The sequence below is a fragment of the Anabrus simplex genome, chromosome 8 (genome assembly GCF_040414725.1).
Source record: "Anabrus simplex isolate iqAnaSimp1 chromosome 8, ASM4041472v1, whole genome shotgun sequence".
NCBI lineage: Eukaryota > Metazoa > Arthropoda > Insecta > Orthoptera > Tettigoniidae > Anabrus > Anabrus simplex.
This window is the reverse complement of record NC_090272.1, coordinates 232,688,407-232,707,755: the sequence shown is the minus strand read 5'-3', so window position 1 is coordinate 232,707,755 and position 19,349 is coordinate 232,688,407. Positions and strand designations below refer to the sequence as shown.

General features: G+C 40.9%; 1 protein-coding gene across 1 annotated transcript in view; it reads left to right on the top strand.

The window, feature by feature from the left end:
• Positions 1-19,349, top strand: part of LOC136879043 (glutathione S-transferase-like) — a 69,713-nt gene that overhangs the window by 34,075 nt on the left and 16,289 nt on the right. The window lies entirely within an intron of this gene.

Genomic DNA, 19,349 nt, shown 5'->3' with positions numbered 1-19,349 from the left:
GGGGAGAACTGTAATGTGAAAATGGGAACTAATATTTACTGGACATAACTGAATTATTACATCAAAGCATCTAAGTGTATTTATTTATTCATCTGTCATGTCGACTTGTGTATCCAGCCGTTATCTGTATTATCGGTCATTGTTGGAACTGTTTCCTAACTGTGGAAGTTACCAGACCAATTTAATTCAAGTTATCTATCCATTATTGTCAGGCATTTGACTGAACTCTGTAGTGCGCCGAATTATCATTTGTAACTTCTGCGCATTTTCGCGGTGCACGCATTGAATTATGGGACTGCCTCTCGGGTAGCTCGGTGTGAGCTCAGTAGTCGGCTGTAGTCAGCTTGCCGTTACTCTCCAAGATGGCTGTGTTGTATGGAGTTCCCAAGCAGACGGCCTGGCGAGAAGGGAAAGCTATTATAATGGAGCTTGACTCCGGCGGTTAAGGAGTAATGTGAGGGCTAGGCCCTATTATTCCTTCAAAGTTATCCAGTGTGCTCCAACCCTTTTTTTGTTCTTAATGTAACATGTAAACTTGGTGCAGTGAGTTATCCGTTATCGGAATTTAAAGTTTCAAGTGTCTTGTAAGTTTGGATATCTTTACTCCAAGTAAGTACTGAAAATTATAATTTATTGAAGGGATCCCAGTCGTTCAGGCACCTATGTGAGTAATTTCATCTTGGACATGAGCAACATTATAAACGACTATTTTGGTATTGGTTAACCTTGTAAGCAAAATCTGATATATATTTGAAGTGAATGCATTTGAAAAAGAAAATTTAATGTAATGTAGGGAGCTCGAGGATCGCTAGTTATGCATCTATGAGGTGATATTTTGTGTAAGTGATTTTATCTTACGTTTTTGTCGGGGTGCATTTTTGCCAACTGTGTTTCTTGATATTCATTATGATGGCGATTATTATTATTATTATTATTACTTTTTTTTTGTAATTTATTTCGGTGCGTGTTTTCTCCCTTAGTTTTTTTCTGGTTGGATGTAATTGCTGTCTGATTTTGTCCTATTGCCTTCGTGGCTGGTTATCTGTACGTAATGATTATCGCGTTGTTACGGGCCTTAATTAATGACACCTCATATTCGCATCGTAGCGCATTCCACGGCCCCCTCTGTTCTAAAGTATGTAAATCGCTGGTGATTGATTAAGTAAGGCTAATGTAAACTGGTTCTATCACCTCTTGGATAAATAAAAATAATTATTATTAATATTATTATTTTAATAACTTACAGTCTTAAAATTGAAATTTGCTGGTCGAAATTAAGTTTAATAATGGGAGTTTTCTTTCGTTGTCTTATTATCTTTTCTCCCATTGTTTGGGTTCCTTGCTTTTGTCTTTATTACGTCATGTCACCCCTTCTTATCTTATCTGATGATACGTTAATATTTTGGATGGCTTTGATGATTATTATGGGATCTTGGCTTCGCGTCGGTAACGGGTAGCTTCTGTTTGGTTTTCGGTGTTCTTTATTATTTTTATGAGTGCACCGTTAATTGTAAATTTCCTTATATACTTCATTTTGTTGGGGTTGCTGTGCACTATTATTTTATTGTGTTTTCATCTAGCTCGTTTCTTTTGTGTAATGTTTATTCGCGGTTGGAGCCACTAAATTTTCTTCTTTTTCGTGTGTCCTTGTGTGCGTCTTGTAACTTAGTATCTTGTAGTGTAGCAAATTTCAGTTTTAAAGTGATTTTATATCGCGGGCCCGCATATCGGTTGCAACCAATTTTAAAATAATATTATTTCCTGTATGTAAGGTAATGAGTTATTAATGAATTTTCAAACCTTAATTTCGGCGGAAGCCTATGTTTATGTGAGCTTCATTTTTCCTTAATTTCTACTTTATTTTAAAATACTGTTTTCCTCGTCTAGCTTGATTGCATTTTTAAATTTCAGAAAAAGAATTATATATTTTTTATTGTTCTTATTTTATACCATTTTCAAATTACATTTGCTTAGTAAATTTTCTTCATTTCAAATTTATCTGTGGTGTCATTTAGTAGCTAGCAGTATTTACCTGGCAACCTGTCAAAGTTATGTAAGATCCTGGCCTTTATAATTCTCGCTTTGCCTTCCACGCTTCATATTTTATGCTACTGCCTTTCGGTAAGTATTGTGCTTGTTTTCTTCTTGATGTTTGTGCTTTTCTTTTGAATGTTTGGTTTACTAATTGGTAAGGTTGCACGACTAATAAGTGGTATGTTCCGAGCTGTCAACGGAAAGATGGCGTGGAATGACATTAGTAGATGAGTGGCATCCTTAAAAGTAGGAAAGATCACAATATGAAGATAAAGTTGGAATTCAAGAGGACAAATTGGGGCAAATATTCGGTTATAGGAAGGGGAGTTAGGGATTGGAATAACTTACCAAGGGAGATGTTCAATAAATTTCCAATTTCTTTGCGATCATTTAAGAAAAGGCTAGGAAAGCAACAGATAAGAAATCTGCCACCTGGGTAACTGCCCTAAATGCAGATCAGCATTGATTGATTGATTGATTGATTGACTGATTGATTGATTGATTGAGTGTGACCCGTTCTTCTTTCCTACCGAGAGAACTGTAAAGTAACTACGTATACGAATGTTCCGAATGAAACTACAATGAAGTCACCAAATAAGCTTTTGTCAACAAAACAAGAAAACATTATAATAAAAATATGTTTCCATTGAGCCGGACTGAGTGGCTCAGACGGTTAAGGCGCTGGCCTTCTAACCCCAACTTGGCAGGTTCGATCCTGGCTCAGTCCGGTGGTATTTGAAGGTGCTCAAATACGACAGCCTCGTGTCGGTAGATTTACTGGCACGTAAAAGAACTCCTGCGGGACTAAATTCCGGCACCTCGGCGTCTCCGAAGACCGTAAAAGTAGTTAGTGGGACGTAAAAGCAAATGACGGCTAGCGTTTAGAAGAACGGCGACTTGTCATTGCTGAAGTACATTACAAACGCGCACGCGTTATAGGCATACAAACACTTGTCAGCTACAACTATCCGAAAATTAAGTTCGGATAACTGTGATATGTATGTTTTATCCACTACTAAGCTCACTAGATGTCCTAATGCTAGTGTACTACAAAATATTAGTTCAGTACGGTAAGATAGGGAAATTTCTTATACTATAAAATACTTTTTACTAAGGTGTATTGACCCCGTATCAATACGAGCTCATTGAAAGAGTATCCTGGTATCAATTATATTTATTCCATAAAGTTGGACAATGAAATAAAATTTGTATAACAAAGTAAGCGAGAGCCGAGTGTTGACCTACCAACGGCTTGAGCGAGGGCACTCGGTAAGTCTTGAATTAAGCTAGGTTGTGAAAATGACATTCCAGTCATAAATTCTCTTTAGAATCGGGCATGGACGACGAGGAAAGGTCGGCACACTGTAAAACAAAATACTATGGGAAACAATAACTCGATATCCAGGCCCACGATGGCAAAAAAGAACCCAACCAATGTGGACCTATGTTGAGGAAGCCAGTCTTTGCCTGTCACAAGTCAGGACCAATGGCGAGCGACAGAGGAGTAACACCTCTCTAAACAATCCTTGGGTCGCCTTCCCCGGGTCTCGGTACCTTGTAAGGGGCCCTAACCAGGGTTACGGCAAAGACCTCAACGGCAGTGAAGGAGGAAATAAAATTTATTGGTACGGTAGAACTAGCGGGAAGGGCACCTGGTAACTGAGGGTAACAGTAGCAACTTACTGCCTGGTATAGTCCCGACGCTCAACGCATACCCAAGCGGTATCTTCTAATCTCAAAACTTGGCCCACCCTGGTAATAATGAGGGTTGCCAGTCTGCCCGCCCTAGTGATAATGAGGGTTGTAAGTCGGTTCCTTTCCTCTGGACACAAGGGGCGCGTGTCGTTTAAAAGGCAAGTGAGCGCTGTCAAAAGCAAGGTTGTCATATTTTGCGTCGATTATTCAAACATGTTAACATTTAATTTATTCTAAAGTCAAAATATAAATATAAAAACTTGATCATGAACCACAGCACAAACCAATATCGCAGAATAATTTGTTTCGTGCTTAATCCGTGCGGTGGTCGCAGATGTTGAAAGAGAGAAAGAAAGAAAGAAAAAAAAAACAGGAAGAAGGAATTGGCAAATAAACTCGACAAAGACTAAACTTAAATTGATACCAAAGTAGGCCTATTAAAATATTAATTTTATGCTGCTAATATCAGTGTCTCGCTTTCAGTAAAGAAAGGAAAAGTACAACAATTTTTTACAATTTGTTTCATGTCGCACCGACACAGATAGGTGTTATGGCGACGATGGGCTAGGCAAGGCCTAGGGGTGGGAAGGAAGTGCCCGTGGCCTTAATTAAGGTATTCCCCAGCACTTGCCTGGTGTGGAATGGGAAACCACGGAGAACAATCTTCAGAGCTGCTGACAGTGGGGCTTGAACCCATTATCTCCCCGATGCAAGCTAGCAGCTGCGCGTCCCTAACCGCACGGCCCATTCGCCCGGCAAAGGAAAAGTAAAATCACGAACTAGGGACTGGAATAATAATAATAATAATAATAATAATAATAATAATAATAATAATAATAATAATAATAATAATAATAATAATTGTTACGGAGTATTGTGGATGTGCAGAGGTGAAAGAAGGTGCTGGGGTGAACAGGTCTCAAAATACGAAATTAAAGTTAATTTAACAAGGTTATATTTTCTTTGCAAAATCAAGAAATAACAAGAGTGACAGGTACAGAGTAGCAAAGCAACCAATCGAAAATGTACAATTCAAGTGTTACAGGATTTGGGCTCCGAGAGCCAGACACATAATTCTTGAGCAATGAGCCCAACTTTACTATATACAAGATTCAACAAAGGGGCAGAAGACCCCAATCATGCCCAGGAGCTCTTGCTCCCAATTACACAGTAAAGCCTCCTCGAGGCACGCAGAAACAAATTTTAAGAAAGAGCAACCCGCTCTTAAGTTCAAGCCTATCAAAGGCCACACCAAACTCTACTTTCAAGCTGTCCTCCAAGTACATGAAAACAGGGGTAAAAATACCCAACCTACTGAGGCCTATTAAGAAAAGAAACAGGTCAATTACATGGCCTCTAAAATACCAACTTGAGAGGAGGCGTTCTTGCACTCCTACTACACTTTATTTAAAACCTACTTGGCGCTAAGCCTCTAATGCAAGGGCTAATCCCATACTAACGAGGCGACTTATAGAAGGAGATAATTTACATTACATTAAGGAAGAAACGGTTGTGAAAATAAGTTCACCTCAACGCAAAATGAGTGGGAGCTCGAGAGGGTTAAGCACTCTCTATCCCAATATGTAGTTTAAAAAGATAGAATTGATACCAAGTGTCTTTACATTTTAGAGGAAGGTTACATGGTAAAAGGCTTCGGACCTGCCCCGAGAGTTAAACTGCTGAGCGAGCAAGAAAGAAGTTATTAAAAGGCCATTACCTGGTGGTTGAACTGCTGCCCGAAGAAAGAGGCGCTTCCCGCCCCCTGCTACGTACTTTACACACTGATAGATGTTACTGAAGTGGCGCGGAGACCCGAAAATCAGCAGTTTATATACCCTCGTGGAAAGTTCGAGGCGTTTCAGGAATGAGAACACCCGCCCACAATCATTTTATTGGCTAACAACGAAAACCCCTACACTAGATGAAGAAGAAAAACATTATTGGTGGAAAATTAATTACAGAAATTCCTTATTGGTCGAATTCAAAACTGGCGGAAAGGAAGGGTTAATATTGCCAACTTAAACAATAACTGAAAGAAATTTAACAAAGAACAAACTTATGAATTCAAAATTTCTCCAAAAACACAGTTCTTTCACTTCGCACTAGGGTGCATAATTGTAGTCCTTCAGTAGTGCCATCTGGAAGAGAATGTCCACACTTTTTACTACAGGCAAAACAAAAATACATCGAAAACTACCCAGTTCAGAAACTTCAAAATTTACAAGTAGGGACATCTTCTGAGAAACTTGAGAATTAACACAGTAGATAAAGTTCAGACTTCCTCCAGTAGAGGAGTTTCAACTGGCGCAAAGTTTGAATTAGCGGCGTGGAGGTGTACCACCCGGTACAACAACAACAACAATAATAATAATAATAATAATAATAATAATAATAATAATAATAATAATAATAATAATTGTCCACCTCTGTGGTGTAGTGGTTAATGTGATTAGCTGCCGTCCCGGAGGCCCGGGTTCGATTCACTGCTCTGCCACGAAATTTGAAAAGTGGTAAGAGGGCTGGAATGGGGTCCACTCAGCTTCGGGAGGTCAACTGGGTAGAGGTGGGTTCGATTCCCACCTCAGCCATCCTGGAAGTGGTTTTCCGTGTTTTCCCTCTTCTCCTCCAAGCAAATGCCGGGATGGTACCTAACTTAAGGCCACGGCCGCTTCCTTCCCTCTTCCTTGCCTGTCTTTTCCAATCTTCCCATTCCCCACCAAGGCCCGTGTTCAGCATAGTAGGTGAGGCCGCCTGGGCGAGGTACTGGTCATTCTCCCCAGTTGTATCCCCCGATCCCATGTCTCACGCTCCAGGTGTGATTCCCACGGCCTCCACATTACTGCATGAAGCGAAGTGAAAAGCAACACACTTCACAAATATTAATTAAAGGAAGCAAAGAAATAATCCAAAACTTTTAAACAGCGAACAAAGCAAGTGTGAATTGTCTGAGTTGAAAAAAAAAAGACTGACATGTATTTAACAAGAAGTGCATTGGCAACAGAGCTGTAAGAATTTCTGAAGGGGATTGCGAACTTCCGCTTTAAAGCCCACTGCCGTCATAAATCACCCCCGCTAGGCCAGTGAGTGGCCAAGGAGTTCAAACGTTTGCCGAACTGTTTGAATGCCGCTGGGTACGCTTTGCCGGTCTCAGCTATAAGAAGAGGATGGATCCTCAAAGGCTACGGGACCATCCCCGACAGAAAAGGCAGCCACCCGACAAGCTGTAAAGGGACATTACCCCACTGTCGGCAGCCCTGAAGATGGCTTTCCATGGTTACCGATTTTCAAACCAGGCAAATGCTGGGGCTGTGCCTTAATTAAGGCCACGGTCGCTTCCTTCCCATTCCTAGGCCTTTCCTCTCCCATGGTCGCCACAAGACCTATCCTTGTCGGTGCGACGTAAAAGCAAATATCAAAAAAAAAGTATTGTAAGCCATAGTGTTAAGTACTGCAAATAATTAACTTGTGTTTGAAACTGTGTATGATGAAGCTGGATTTAGAATATCAAACTAGTAGTATTTCTTGTTATATATTTTTCCATGAAATTGCATTTTGTACTCGTGTTGTTGTAGTTGTTGGGTAGTTATGTTTTTAACTTTACTTTAGTGTCACTTGTCAAGGTAACTAGACTACTACGTAGGCTACACCGGCGGTTGAAGCTCCCATTGGTTGGAGCGGTGTGACGTCACGCGATATGAACGGTAGCGAGTAAGGTACACAGTCGCAGTACAACAAGCCTGTCAGTTCTCGCGCCTGTGAAACATCTTCCCAATCTTTCATCAAATAATAGTCTGGTTTAGTCCGATTCGATAAGTAACGGTACATCCAATAGATTTAAAAACCTGAAAATGCGTTAAATTCCGCCACATGCTGAACAGGTATACATGACATATAATACGATAAGAAATAAAATATTGCCATGCAACTCAAAATAATTAATTTATTTCCTGATGAAGGAAATATTTAGATAAAATGGCATAGGAAAATTTGCATCATATCGACATCTTTATGGAATTATATTAAAGTATTAAAACGTACGTGTCAGGAGACTCAATTAGTTGATGAACCAGCCCAAGGGTTAGCCTTCTTATTGGTATATTTTCTCAGTGCTAGGTCCTTACTCTTTGCATTTAAATGCCGTATCCTAATAAATGTCCTGGTCCTTACGTAGAGAAAATTATTTTGTCATGGATTAATGGAAATTTTGAACTAATTGTACCGGGCGGTACACCTCCACGCCGCTAATTTAAAATTTGCGCCAGTTGAAACTCCTCTGCTGGAGGAAGTCTGAACTTTATTGACGGTATTAATTTTTAAGTTTCTCAGAAGATGTCACTACTTGGAAATTTTGGAGTTTTTGAACTGTGCCACTTTTGATGTATTTTTGTTTTACCGGTAGTAAGAAGTGTGAACTTTCTCTTCTAGAGGACACTACTGAAAAACTACAATGGTGCACCCTAGTGCGATGTGAAAGAACTGTTTTTTGGAGAAATTTTTATTTCAAAAGTTTGTTTCTTGTTAAATTTCTTTCTGTTATTGTTTAAGTTGGCTGTATACCCCTCTCTTTCCCCTTGTTTTGTATTTAGCCAATCCCGAATTTCTTTAATTAATTTCTGACCAATCTGATGTATCTTCCCCCAACTTGAATATGCTGCTTATCCCTAACCAATAAAGTGATTGTGGGCGGGTGTTTTCTTTCCAAAAACGCCTCGAACTTTCCGCGAGAGTATATAAACTGCTGATTTTTGGGTCTCTGCGCCACTTCAGTACCATCTTTCAGTGTGTAAAGTACATAGCAGGGGGCGGGAAGCGCCTCTTTCTTCGGGGAGCAGTTCTACTCCAAGGTAATGGCCTTTTAATAACTTCTTTTCTTGCTAGCTCAGCAGTTTAACTCTCGGGGCGGGTCCGAAGCGTTTCTACCACGTAACCTTTTCCTAAAATGTAACTACTCTTAGCATCTATTATCTTTTAAAGCTACATATTGGGATAGAGAGTGCTTAACCCTCTCGAGCTCCCACTCATTTTGTTTTGAGGTGAACTTATTTCTCACAACCGATTCTTCCTTAATGTAATATAAATTGTTCCTTTCTAAAGTCACCTCTTTAGTATGGGATTAGCCCTTGCATTAATGGCCTAGAGCCAAATTAGGTTTTGAAACAAATACATTAGGAGTGCAGATCGCCTCCTCTCAAATTGTTATTTTAGAGGTCATGTAATTAACCTTTTTCATTTAATAGACCTCAGTAGGTTGGGTATTTTACCCCTGTGTTTACGTCCTTAGAGGACAGATTGAAGGTGGAGTTTGGTGTGGCCTTTGAGAGGCCTAAAGTTTGAGAGCGAGTAGCTCTTTTTTGAAAATTGAGTGTTGTATGCCTCGAGGAGGCTTTTCTGTGTAATTTGGAGCAAGTGCTCCTGAGCATGAATGGGGTTTTCTGCCCCTCTGTTTAAACTTATTTTGGAGTAAGGTTGGGCTGATTGCCCAAGAATTGTGAAGTCAGGGCGCGAAGCCCAAATCCGGTAAATATTGTAACTATACTTTTGTTGCCTTGCTACTCTGTACCTGCCATGCTTGTTATTTCTTAATTTTGAAAAGAAAATATAACCTTGTTTAATTTTACATTAACTTTAATTTCGTAGTTTGAGACCCGTTCAAGCCCGCACCTTCTTTCACCTCTACCTACCGCAAAAAGCGGTAACAAGTGGTAGCAGAGCGTGGTTGAATGGGTCTCAATTTAGCCCCTCTTGACGGCTAAACATTGCTTTGATTCAAACTCTAACAATTTTCTCAGTTGCTGGAATTTTTTGATCTTTCCTGTTTCAAAATTGTTCTGTCATCATGCCCGGCCCTCGCGATGTTCTCCATCTTAATTATTTGCGCAAGGAGGAGTTGATCTATGAGTTAACTATCAGAAATGTGCAATCTGGAGGCACGGTTGCGATAGACACCAACAAGCTTAGAAAGTCCCTTGATTTGCCCATTTCCATCCCCAATTTGGGAGAGAAAGAAATTGACGACTCTCTTTCCACGATCACCGAGAATACTACTGGGCTAGCATCGGTAGTTAGTTTTTTTGATGAAAATGATCCTTCTCCTAATCAAATTAAGCGTGTGCAAGCCAGGCTATATCATTTTTCAAATAGAGTTAACGATCTGTTGTCTCTGAAGTTGAATGACGTTCAGAGGAAGGAAGCTAGTACGTTGCTTGAAAGTATTTCTGAATTATCTAGCAAGGTCACTCAATTGTTGACTGGGGAAGTTCCTCCCAAAATTGATCAACCCACCACGATGAATGTAGGTAGCGAGGAAGAGCCTCCTAAGGGAGAAGTCAATAGGATAACCGTTGCTGCTCAAACTATCTCTGCCCCATTGGACAACGAGTCTGAACGCCGTGTATCGTTGAATAATATACGTTCTGACTTAACTTCCTTGCCACTGAAACCTTTACCTACTATGTCACCTGGGTTTAGTAGCTTGCCTCATCCATTGGCAATGTTGCTCAGAGGTATCTCTAAGTTTTCCGTTAATACCACCAGTGAAGTAATTTCATTTTTAAGATTTTTAGTTGAATTTCAGGATCATGCCCTTGTGTTTTCTCTTTCCCCATGTCAGATTTTGCAAATCATCTATCCCTATGCAATAGGTATTCTCTCAGACAAAATAGTTAGAGCCATTGCCGAGCAATCATCGATTCAAGACTTCCACGCCCACTTGCTAGCTAACTTCATCCCGGCTAGGGCAAGGTCCTCCCTTATTCAGAAGTACTATTATCGAGTACAGAGATTGGATGAAAATCTGGCTGATTTCATACAAGACATTAGGTTCTATACTAGGGTGTTTGCTCTTCACTTCCCTGAGGATCAGATTGTACAAGGTATTGTGGAAGGCATTTCACCATCTTATAGGTCATATTTGTGTTTCGCGGCGTGCCCGCAAACCTTATCTGAACTTGAAGCATTGGCCGTCTCAGCGGAAGGAGTTAGATACGCCGATTCCTTGCGTGTCGCGAAAGAACCCCCTCCTTCGTTTAGTAATACTCGGCCTCCACCTCGCCGACCAGTCACACCCCGTAAATGTTACGCTTGCGGGTCGCCTGACCATCTTCGGAACAAGTGTCCATTTATCAAATCTAGTAGGGCAAATAATGGAGCTGGCTCATCACAAGGCTGTTTTAAATGTGGGGCTTTCTCACATATCGCCAAGAATTGCCCAAATTCAAATAGCACCCCCTCCTGCTCAACTTCTGGTGCAACTTCCACCAATGTCACTAATAATAAGTGACTAGCGGCTTCGGCTGAGTCGACTAATTCTGCTTCCCAAGGCTCAGCCCCTGGCAAACAGGTCGTAAATTCAGGGAATGTTCAATCTGCAAATCTATCTTTTGAATGCCCCAAAGAGTGTCTTAGGATTGCGGCGGATACCCCCGCACCGGTCCCTTTTCTCAAACTTGAGTTAAATAATGAACCTGTAACAGCTCTTTTAGATTCAGGCAGTGTTTGTTCGATTATTTCGGCTGAATGGTATTCTAAATTGAAATCTGTTTGTAAACTACCTGACTATGTCTCATCTCCTGTTCAATATGTTTCGGCTAATTCATCTCCATTGGAAATCCTAGGTTCTGTAAATGTCAAAATTCGTATTTTTAAATTTACATGGAAAATCAAATTGTTTGTGGCTAAGCACCTGTCTTGTCCCATCATATTGGGAGCTGACTTCATTTCTCACACTGGTCTTGTGCTCGATCTTCAGAGTAAGTCGTGCACGTTCAAATTTGCGTCCAATTGTAAAATCCCCTTGTTAAAGTGTAATTCTGTATCATGTTCATCTATTTCGCCTACCCAGGATGAGATGTTGTTAGACCTTAGACATCTACCTGAGGAGCAGGCTGATAGTATTCGTAAATTATGTCAGTCATTTCCAGAGGTGTTCTCGGATACTCTTGGTGTTACTGACCTTATTGAATACAAAATTGAGGTCATGGATTCAATTCCTGTCCGTTTTCCACCTTATAGGCTATCTCCACCTAAAATGAAGGCTCTGAAAGAAATCATCGATCAGATGTTGAAGGATGGTATTATTAGGCCCTCTAAGTCTGCGTATTCGTCACCTATTTTTCTAGTCCCGAAACCCCAAGGGGGCTTCAGGCCTGTCATTGATTATAGGGCTCTCAATCGGAAGGTGGTGTTACAATCTGTGCCCCTTCCCGACCTTCATTCTTGTTTTTCATGGTTCCGTAAGGCCAAGTTCTTCACCATCTTGGATTTGAATCAAGCCTACAATCAAATTCCCCTTGCGGAAGAGTCTAAACATCTTACAGCGTTTGCCACGGACTGGAATTTATACGAATACAACCGCGTGCCTTTCGAGCTCCCCACGGGAGCAGCTGTACTCACTAGGCTGCTAGATAGGGTCTTCTCCGACATCAAATGTGAGTACTTGTATCACTACTTGGATGATGTCGTCGTATTTTCGGAGACCTTTGAAGAACATCTAGATCATCTGCGAGAAGTCCTCAATCGCCTTCGTAAGGCTGGGTTAACTGTTAAGTTATCCAAGGTTGCCTTTGCTAAGCCCTCTATGTCATTCCTAGGGCATATTGTGTCACCTGATGGTGTTGCAGTCGATCATTCGAGAACACAGGCCATCCGTGATTTTAAACCCCCTAAGGATATCAAAGGTATCGCCAGGTTCATTGGTATGGTGAATTTCTTCAGGAAGTTTATTCCTAACTTCGCTAATAGAGCGGCGCCCCTGAACCTTCTTCGTAGGAAGAGCATCAAATTCGAGTGGGGACCTTCTCAACAAGCCGCTTTTGAAGATCTTAAATTAGCTCTCTGTAACGCCCCTGTACTTGCTATGCCTGATTTCTCGAAGAAATTCATCGTCCAAACTGACGCGTCGTCGTCAGCAGTTGCTGCAGTCCTTCTTCAAGAGACTGAACTAGGGAGGCGACCCATCGCCTATGCATCTAGGACTCTATCGGCTCAAGAAGCCAAGTATTCTATCTATGAGCTCGAAGGGTTGGCAGTCTTATTTGCCTTAGAGAAGTTCCGTCTCTATCTGGAACATGTCAAATTCGACCTGGAGACAGATAATCAAGCCTTAAGCTGGGTCTTAGGTAGGCCGCGTCGTACTGGTCGTATAGCCCGTTGGGCCATCCGTATTTCTGCCTTCCAATTCGATGTCCGGCATATCAGAGGTACCGAAAATGTTGTTGCTGATGGACTCAGCCGTATGTTTTCCAACGACATCGAGACCCATGAACCGGTCGACAGTTCATCACCTCCCGAGTCCATACTATCTGGTGTTAATGCCATCTTAACAGATGCTCCCATGCTCTTTAGGGATATCGAGAAATACCAACGTGAAGATCCGACGCTGGCTCCGATAATGGAAACCCTTTCTTCTGGGGAACATGTTGTCCCTTATGTTCTGAGGAATGGTGTTCTATGTTGCCCTTCGAGGCATGATAAGATGATGAAGGTTGTCGTTCCAGCTGTTCTTGTGCCTATGATCTTCAAGTACTATCATGAGACCCCATTAGGGGGGCATCTTGGAATCTTTAAAACTCGTAAAAAGATTCGTGAAAGGTTCATCTGGAAGGGTATGGACGGTGTAATCCGTGAACTAGTAAAAGCTTGTAAATCTTGTTTGCTCAGTAAACCCACCATGTCCACCAAGGTAGGCATGTTATCTTCTCATCAAGCGTCGCGCCCCATGGAACGCCTGTATATTGATTATGTAGGACCCTTCCCCCAGTCGAAGGGAAATGCCAACAAGTTCATCTTTGTATGTGTAGATGGTTTTACAAGATTTTCCTGGTTATTTCCGACTAAGCTGGCTACCGCTCAGTCCACCATTACTTGTCTAAATTCTATCTTTGCTTCTTTTGGTCCGTGTCAATATATTGTATCTGATAATGCTAAGGCTTTTACATCTAATCTATTTCGTAAATTCTGCTTTGACCTGTCCATCTCTCATGTGACTACTTCTGCAATTAATCTCCATATCAACATCAAAACTTGGACCTTGCTTTCAAACAAATTTCATGTGTCACCCCTGGAGGAACTTTTGTGGGGGGGGGGGGAGGTCTGTACCGGGCGGCACACCTCCACGCCGCTAATTTAAAATTTGCGCCAGTTGAAACTCCTCTGCTGGAGGAAGTCTGAACTTTATTGACGGTATTAATTTTTAAGTTTCTCAGAAGATGTCACTACTTGGAAATTTTGGAGTTTTTGAACTGTGCCACTTTTGATGTATTTTTGTTTTACCGGTAGTAAGAAGTGTGAACTTTCTCTTCTAGAGGACACTACTGAAAAACTACAATGGTGCACCCTAGTGCGATGTGAAAGAACTGTTTTTGCAGAAATTTTTATTTCAAAAGTTTGTTTCTTGTTAAATTTCTTTCTGTTATTGTTTAAGTTGGCTGTATACCCATCTCTTTCCCCTTGTTTTGTATTTAGCCAATCCCGAATTTCTTTAATTAATTTCTGACCAATCTGATGTATCTTCCCCCAACTTGAATATGCTGCTTATCCCTAACCAATAAAGTGATTGTGGGCGGGTGTTTTCTTTCCAAAAACGCCTCGAACTTTCCGCGAGAGTATATAAACTGCTGATTTTTGGGTCTCTGCGCCACTTCAGTACCATCTTTCAGTGTGTAAAGTACATAGCAGGGGGCGGGAAGCGCCTCTTTCTTCGGGGAGCAGTTCTACTCCAAGGTAATGGCCTTTTAATAACTTCTTTTCTTGCTAGCTCAGCAGTTTAACTCTCGGGGCGGGTCCGAAGCGTTTCTACCATGTAACCTTTTCCTAAAATGTAACTACTCTTAGCATCTATTATCTTTTAAAGCTACATATTGGGATAGAGAGTGCTTAACCCTCTCGAGCTCCCACTCATTTTGTTTTGAGGTGAACTTATTTCTCACAACCGATTCTTCCTTAATGTAATATAAATTGTTCCTTTCTAAAGTCACCTCTTTAGTATGGGATTAGCCCTTACATTAATGGCCTAGAGCCAAATTAGGTTTTGAAACAAATACATTAGGAGTGCAGATCGCCTCCTCTCAAATTGTTATTTTAGAGGTCATGTAATTAACCTTTTTCATTTAATAGACCTCAGTAGGTTGGGTATTTTACCCCTGTGTTTACGTCCTTAGAGGACAGATTGAAGGTGGAGTTTGGTGTGGCCTTTGAGAGGCCTAAAGTTTGAGAGCGAGTAGCTCTTTCTTGAAAATTGAGTGTTGCATGCCTCGAGGAGGCTTTTCTGTGTACCATCTTTCAGTGTGTAAAGTACATAGCAAGGGGCGGGAAGCGCCTCTTTCTTCGGGGAGCAGTTCTAGTCCAAGGTAATGGCCTTTTAATAACTTCTTTTCTTGCTAGCTCAGCAGTTTAACTCTCGGGGCGGGTCCGAAGCGTTTCTACCACGTAACCTTTTCCTAAAATGTAACTACTCTTAGCATCTATTATCTTTTAAAGCTACATATTGGGATAGAGAGTGCTTAACCCTCTCGAGCTCCCACTCATTTTGTTTTGAGGTGAACTTATTTCTCACAACCGATTCTTCCTTAATGTAATATAAATTGTTCCTTTCTAAAGTCACCTCTTTAGTATGGGATTAGCCCTTACATTAATGGCCTAGAGCCAAATTAGGTTTTGAAACAAATACATTAGGAGTGCAGATCGCCTCCTCTCAAATTGTTATTTTAGAGGTCATGTAATTAACCTTTTTCATTTAATAGACCTCAGTAGGTTGGGTATTTTACCCCTGTGTTTACGTCCTTAGAGGACAGATTGAAGGTGGAGTTTGGTGTGGCCTTTGAGAGGCCTAAAGTTTGAGAGCGAGTAGCTCTTTCTTGAAAATTGAGTGTTGCATGCCTCGAGGAGGCTTTTCTGTGTACCATCTTTCAGTGTGTAAAGTACATAGCAAGGGGCGGGAAGCGCCTCTTTCTTCGGGGAGCAGTTCTAGTCCAAGGTAATGGCCTTTTAATAACTTCTTTTCTTGCTAGCTCAGCAGTTTAACTCTCGGGGCGGGTCCGAAGCGTTTCTACCACGTAACCTTTTCCTAAAATGTAACTACTCTTAGCATCTATTATCTTTTAAAGCTACATATTGGGATAGAGAGTGCTTAACCCTCTCGAGCTCCCACTCATTTTGTTTTGAGGTGAACTTATTTCTCACAACCGATTCTTCCTTAATGTAATATAAATTGTTCCTTTCTAAAGTCACCTCTTTAGTATGGGATTAGCCCTTACATTAATGGCCTAGAGCCAAATTAGGTTTTGAAACAAATACATTAGGAGTGCAGATCGCCTCCTCTCAAATTGTTATTTTAGAGGTCATGTAATTAACCTTTTTCATTTAATAGACCTCAGTAGGTTGGGTATTTTACCCCTGTGTTTACGTCCTTAGAGGACAGATTGAAGGTGGAGTTTGGTGTGGCCTTTGAGAGGCCTAAAGTTTGAGAGCGAGTAGCTCTTTCTTGAAAATTGAGTGTTGCATGCCTCGAGGAGGCTTTTCTGTGTACCATCTTTCAGTGTGTAAAGTACATAGCAAGGGGCGGGAAGCGCCTCTTTCTTCGGGGAGCAGTTCTAGTCCAAGGTAATGGCCTTTTAATAACTTCTTTTCTTGCTAGCTCAACAGTTTAACTCTCGGGGCGGGTCCGAAGCGTTTCTACCACGTAACCTTTTCCTAAAATGTAACTACTCTTAGCATCTATTATCTTTTAAAGCTACATATTGGGATAGAGAGTGCTTAACCCTCTCGAGCTCCCACTCATTTTGTTTTGAGGTGAACTTATTTCTCACAACCGATTCTTCCTTAATGTAATATAAATTGTTCCTTTCTAAAGTCACCTCTTTAGTATGGGATTAGCCCTTGCATTAATGGCCTAGAGCCAAATTAGGTTTTGAAACAAATACATTAGGAGTGCAGATCGCCTCTTCTCAAATTGTTATTTTAGAGGTCATGTAATTAACCTTTTTCATTTAATAGACCTCAGTAGGTTGGGTATTTTACCCCTGTGTTTACGTCCTTAGAGGACAAATTGAAGGTGGAGTTTGGTGTGGCCTTTGAGAGGCCTAAAGTTTGAGAGCGAGTAGCTCTTTCTTGAAAATTGAGTGTTGTATGCCTCGAGGAGGCTATTCTGTGTAATTTGGAGCAAGTGCTCCTGAGCACGAATGGGGTTTTCTGCCCCTCTGTTTAAACTTATTTTGGAGTAAGGTTGGACTGATTGCCCAAGAATTGTGAAGTCAGGGCGCGAAGCCCAAATCCGGTAAATATTGTAACTATACTTTTGTTGCCTTGCTACTCTGTACCTGCCATGCTTGTTATTTCTTAATTTTGAAAAGAAAATATAACCTTGTTTAATTTTACATTAACTTTAATTTCGTAGTTTGAGACCCGTTCAAGCCCGCACCTTCTTTCACCTCTACCTACCGCAAAAACACGGTAACAAGTAACAAGAAATAAGAGTTTCCATTACGTTTTTGCATCTGGATACAGTCTTACCGTGAAACACACCAAATGTAATTTCGTACTGGGCTATGTTTTTAACCACTCATGACTGGGATGTGTGAGGCCCCCTTTTGAAATAACCGAGATCCAGTAACAGGTCTCTTCTCGCACGACATTTTTGTTTCTTTCTTCGTATTTATTGTAGCCTATATCGGATCACGGATACTGTATTATTTCACGAGCTTTGAAATATATTCAGAAATATAAGTTATTAGCACATAATAATGTTAATGTTATTGGATTTTACGTCGCACTAAGTATGTATTTGAGCACCTTCACCACCGGACTGAGACAGGATCGAACCTGCCAAGTTGGTCTAAGAAGGCCAGCGCTCTACCATCCGAGTTGCTACTCAGCTCGGCTATTAGCGCATAATAGTAATTATAGAAAATATGATTTTTATTCAGTCATTTATATCTGACACCTTTTTACCGTACGAGCTGTAATAATGGAGTTATTGAAGAGTTTATTACAAAGTGTATCAACAACCAAGCATTGCTGACGAGGAAGTGTTGTTATGCCATCACAGTAGCAAACTAACTGGCTATGATGGTTGTTGTCATTATTGTCTTTATAATATGCAAAATAATAATAACGTTATTTGTGTTACATCTCACTAACAACATTTACGGTTTTCTGAGACTCGAGGTGCCGTAATTTTGTCCCACGGGAGTTCTTTTACGTGCCGACAATTTATAGCGCCACACACGTTTCCATAATTTGTAGACTGCATTTTAAGCAGTACAGTGGTTCTACTTCAGATACTGACAACACGAACACTGTTCACGAAGTGAAACCACTATAAAATTATTATGTGTTAATAGCCGGGCTGAGTAGCAACTCAGATGGTAGAGCGCTGGCCTTCTTAGTCCAACTTGGCAGGTTCCATCATGTCTCAGTCCTGTGGTGAAGGTGCTCAAAGACGTAGTTAGTGGGACGTAAAACCAATAACATTAACATTATTATGTACTAATAACTTATATTGCTGAATATATTTCGAGGCTCGTGAAATAATACAGCATCCCTGACCCGTTATACAGTAAATACGAAGAAAGAGACAAAGAATGTCACTTGCTTTCTTGGCTTACGCTGCGTGACCCCAAGTGTAAGCGTGCGAATTGTAGAGCATAGAAACCTCTACAAAAGAGTCCGCGATGGTATATACCTATTTCCAACCTGTTGTCCTCTAAAAGCGATTTTATGCTATAGTCAGCGGTAAAAAATCATAACTCCTTAACATTAAATAAATATTTCGATATTATCCTCGAATTCCTCATCGAAATAAATTGTTTGACCTCCTCCAGAATTTTATACCGGGCGAGTTGGCCGTGTGATTAGAGGCGTGCGGCTGTGACCTTGCATCCGGGAGATAGTGGGTTCGAATCCCACTGTCGGCAGCCCTGAAGATGGTTTACCGTAGTTTCCCATTTTCACACCAGACAAATGCTGGGACTGTACCTTAATTAAGGCCACGGCCGCTTCCTTCCAACTCCTAGGCCTTCCCTATCTCATCGTCGCCATAAGACCTGTCTGTGTCGGTGCGACGTAAAAAACCACTAGCAAAAAAAAAAAATGATATAGATTATAATAACCTTGTCAGGACATTATTTGCATGAATGGTTCAGAATTTATGACCATTTTAGACTGTAGTGGTAATACGTGTCAGCAGGACGGGCGAGTGCTGTCCTCATATCACATGACGTCATCCAGAAGGCGCCAGGGTGAGAAACAAGTGAGCGCGATGCGGGAAGACACACCCCTGATCACTTGTAGTGTTAAGCTTAAGTTCAACCTTTAGTACCGGTGTTGTAAGCCGTAGTGTTAAGTACTGAAAATACTTAAGTTGTGTGTGAATTTGTGTATGATGATGCTGGATTTAGAATGTTAAACTTATGTGTTTCTTGTCATATTTTCTTTCCATGGAATTGCTTGTTGTACTCTTGTTGTGGGGTAATTATGGTTTAACTTCACTTTATTATCACTTATAATGTTAAGCTAGCAGTAATAATAATAATGTTATTTGTTTTACGTCCCACTAACTACTTTTTAAGGTCTTCGGAGAAAGCTAGCAGTAAGCTCAACCTATCGTATTGTAAGCCGTAGCGTTA